Source organism: Bidens hawaiensis, unplaced genomic scaffold (assembly GCF_021521415.1).
Source record: "Bidens hawaiensis isolate Kalapana, Puna unplaced genomic scaffold, B.hawaiensis_p1.1 tig00036436_1, whole genome shotgun sequence".
Taxonomy (NCBI): Eukaryota; Viridiplantae; Streptophyta; class Magnoliopsida; order Asterales; family Asteraceae; genus Bidens; species Bidens hawaiensis.
Genome location: NW_027505413.1, coordinates 45,685 through 50,403, shown reverse-complemented (window position 1 = coordinate 50,403; position 4,719 = coordinate 45,685). Strand labels below are relative to the sequence as shown.

At 36.0% G+C, this 4,719-nt stretch overlaps 1 pseudogene; it reads left to right on the top strand.

Annotated features, from left to right (window-relative positions):
- Window positions 1-3,228: 3,228 nt before the first annotated feature.
- Window positions 3,229-3,714, top strand: LOC143613034 (putative mitochondrial protein ymf1; annotated as a pseudogene).
- The last annotated feature ends 1,005 nt before the right edge of the window (window positions 3,715-4,719 follow it).

Sequence of the window (4,719 nt, the reverse complement as noted above, 5' to 3'; positions counted from 1 at the left end):
TACAGCAGAGGAAATGAGACAAAAGAAAGTAAGAGAATTAAAATAGAAAGAGGAAGAAGATAGGGAGAGAAAGGCTAAGGATGATAGAGCCAAGGTATGGTTGGCTGAAAAAAAGAAGAAAAAATTATCAAAAGATAAAGAAGTTCTCCTTGAGAGACCCATGGAAGCCAGGGGAGTAGGTGATGAATTAAGTAAATTGACTGCTGCACAGAAGAAAGATCTTTATGAGTCAGAGCTGGATAAGTATAGGAAGGAGTTGAAAGAATCTTACAAACCTGAAGTATCAACTCAGACCCCTTCCTTTATATCTGAAGTGAAGAAAGGACCTCTTGAGGTTGAATTAACAAGAAATCTAATGCCACGGGAAGACAAAGAGAAGAAAAACACTCTAAGGCAGGCTATGTTGAAGAAGGGAATGCCAACCAGTGTATATGTCAATTTGGGTCAATCTCAGCTGAAGGATCCGTTCTATAAAGAGATTGAATATTTTGATCAATTTGAAGAAGAGCAAAGGACAATAACGTCATTACAGTCTGGTCCAAGAATATATACTTTCAGAAGACCAAGATCTCCTACAAAGGAGCATATGGACAAAGAAACAATTGAGATGATCAAAACTTTGTCCAAGGAAGGTGTTGACTACCTTACTTTGATCATGATGAAGAAGGACATTGTGAAAAATTATGAATCTAAAGGACATGTGAGAAGGCCCCAACCATAAAGACATTATACTTCAAGGGCGTCCACATCAAGAGTCCCATCCCTACCACCAGGTCCAACCAGAAAAGACAACAAAGACCACCTTCTAGTGTGGATCTACCAAAGAATCTTTATTTTGATTCTAGGACCAAGACACTCAAAGTGATCATGACTAGTGGTGAGCTGAAGACAATTGTATTCAGGGATAACTTCTGGGACTTCAACAAAAAACAATTAGAAGAATTGGCAAGTCTGCACCTGTATGATTACCAGTAGAGGGAAAGATTTGCAGGACAACAGAGGAATGACCTATCTAAATACTTGAAAGAACAATCTAGAGAGGGATTTCCTCTGTTAAACAAGAAGAGAAAGCTTGAGTACTCAGAAGCTGAAAATATCAAGAGGTAGAGAAGGATGAGTGACATTAGAATGACTGAATAATCTCATGGAAAATCCAAGAAAGTCATAAATCCTTATGCTACAATGAAGGAGTGCATCAGTATGAGAAGACAGATGACCAGACCAAATTCTAAAGTTCAAAGAAATCAAAGAATTTCTCAGATACACTATGAAAAGAAAACTCATTCTTTTATCTTGAGAAACTATGATGGTGTGGCTTTGGGAATCATTGAACAAGATTCTGACTTGGAATATCTTCATGTGGATGATCTTCATCATATAATGAGGTGGAAGCTTCCAGCTCAACATCCACTCCACAGGGAGATATCTATCTTTCAACAAAAGGCTTCTGCTGTGAGGCTTGACAGAAGATCTGAATCATGGAGCTCAAAAAGATGAATAATTTTGTTTTTGTTTATGTTAATCATTGAGACAAAATTTGAATATGTAAAATTTCTTTAAGTAATGTAATTTATTGCTTTGAGAATTTGATGTGTATTTTTGGACAAGTGTATGTAACCTATAGGTGTTTTGGTGCATCTGAGTTTGTTCCAATCTATGAGGGAGATTGTTGGGATCAAGAATTGATCAAGGATGATTGGAATCTTCTCAACCTCCTCAAGAAATGGCTAAGTATGGAATTCGAGAAAACTTGGCACTTCCAGCAAGCCTAGAACTTATTTAAGCAAGGTATCTTACTTTTGAGCAAGGTTATCTTCTAGAATTCTTCTAAGTGTTGGTTCGAGCACACTATACTTCATCAAGCATGGTTTTTCTTTAGTCGAGCAAGGTTTATTTCAGAGCTAACCTTTGACATAACCAAGCTTAAACCAAGTAATTTGGTAGGTCGAGCAAAGTTTCAATAAACAGTGATCTCAAGAACACTTGAAGGAAGTTATGATGTAAGGGCTTGGTTAAATAACATGAATCCTAATATGAACATGGACCAAATGAATCATTAGTAGTAATTGGTCATCTTAAAATGTGAATGTTGACAATGTTAGGAAAACAGATTGTTGATGTTAATCCACTAAAATCGGTTGATTACTTGTCAAGTGAGTTCTATAATTGTCCAAGAGTTGTGTGGGTTAATACTTGGTAATTCAAGGTTGATCATTTACAACTTAACTAATCTTAACTGGTATTTTAATTATAATACAAAGGTTATTTTTATTAAAGTATCAAGGACAATTCACTTAGCAATTTAAGGGATTGTCTCATCTTTAAAGTAGGTTACCTTATAAATACATAATATAAACCACTTTCTTATATAAAATGATGGTTTAGTAGAGGTTATTAAGTTAAGCATATCTCTTTCTTTAACTATCATGGAATTAACATAACTTAGAAATAAAGTGTTATTCCCACATTTAATCACCATAACAAGCTTCTATCACATGTTTACCAATTAATTGTTAAGCCAAGTTTAGAGGAGGTTTAACCAAGATGATATACTTATATCCTTGATCATCTCTATAAAAATACGAAAACCCAAAAATATTTTTAAAATTTATGCTTTTAAATTTCTTTTAAAATTACTTGTAAAAACCAAATCTACTATGATGTTTACTTCCGGTTAAAATAAATACAAATAGTAGTAAAAATCAAACAAGTGTGTCCGATGATCGATATTTGGTTTTTACCTATACTATTCTACATATATGATAGGTACACTTTCCTATTTGTGTGTGGTTTATTTAAGATTAAAATCAAAATTATAAATTTAAAACTAGACATTGTGTGAAACAAAATTTTGAAAAACTTAACAACCTTTACTACATCTATCTCACACAAGAACACATACTTGTTTTATGGAATGATCAACAGTTTTATATAAGATATGCCCTCTATCATGTTTTCCTATGTTTCTTGAGCTTTCAGCTTCATGCGCTCTGCTTCGCTTTAAGAGAGAGAGAGAGAGAGAGAGAGAGAGAGAGAGAGAGAGAGAGCCTTGTCTTGAGAGTGGGAAGAAAGACAAGCGTTAGAAAGGATGATCCCTCACGAGTTAACGATAACTACTAGAAAATGGTGAGATCATTAGTGAAAGAAGGACCAACGCCGATCTTGAAGGAAAAGAAGGAGTAGGAAGAGTCGGTTTTCTTTGAAGATCGAGGAATCAATATCCCAATTATGCCATTTGGTATAATCCTTCTTTAGAGGGAAAGCCTCTTACGAGTAAGTGGAGAGGAAATATCGCCAGGGATTCTTATCTCATTCCATATAGTGGCTCAACCTGTAACCAATGACGAAAACTAAAAAATCCATGGTATTCCGGTAGAGCCTTATTTTGCCCAAGTTGTTTTAGAAATGAAAAAAGAAGCGGCTTTCCACAAAGCTTGTGCATCGTGCAGGTCCCACTTGTTTATCGTATTTGGTCGAAAAATCATCGAACAGGTTGGATTGCTTACCTTATAGGGATTATGTAGACCAAATATGCTTTTATTATATGGGTAATACCGATCTAATTTAGTAGAACATATGGATGTAGAAAAAGCTTCATACTTTGATGAATTGGAAACATCCCTTTTCCATTTCTATTTACCCAGATCATATCTTTTCTTCGTGTGTTCCCTAGAGAAATTCGATCTCTTTAATCTCGGGATACCACCTAAATGACTATAACTCAGCTAAGAGTCAAATAGGTCAGGAAGAAAGAGTCTGAGGTTGGGTTAGACGACATGCATCTTGATTGGTGCCACCACCACTAGGACATATATCGAATCTTTCTTCTATAGAAAGTATTTTGTTGTATATCATTTTATATTCTTATATATTAATATAGCTGCAAGATAATAAAACGTGGTGAAAAAACCGAAAGCCCTTCTTTTAAGTTCCTCCCAGATACATGGCTTACATACCCAACCCAACCCAACCTTTTTAGAAAACAACGAATGAAGGGTCTGGAGGAGAATTGGTCATTCAATCTTGTAAACTAGTTGACATCGAAATTGGAGAAAGAGATACTGTAGGTTCCCAGCCGGATCTACACGAGATATCTCGTTCTACGTAGGTGCGGAATCCCTACGTAAGACGTTACGAGCGTAGAAGACGATACGAGTTAACACAATCGAACACACGTTACAATAAACAAATACTCGTTATATTGCAACCTTAAACACGTGATATCAATCACTGATTACAGGACTCTCTGACTCGTAAACTCGAATAATAAAACTCCTCTTGATTAAGCCGTAACCTAATCAATATATATCACGACAACTTCGCTGGCATGTTCAGGCGAAGTTGTCCCTAACTTCGCTTGTCTAACAAGTTCGCCTATATCAGCGAACTTGTTAGCTAACTTCGCTTACATCAAATACAAAACATTACAAACTCGATTACAGACACTAGACACTGAACTACTGACATCATGCGCCAACAGACTCCCCCTTGGCAGTAGCTTCATCTCTTTATCTTCAAGCACGTGTCTTGTAATCTTCAACAATCTTGAATCTTCATCTTTAAGCATTCACTCATTCTCGTACACATACCGACACAACTCTTTGATATTTCCTCGCTTAGTCTTTCCAAGCAGGAATATAAAAGATTTTCTTCTCATTCAGCACCTGTAGATCAGCTCGAGACAGGTTCACTAGATGCATCGGATCATAGACTCTCAGC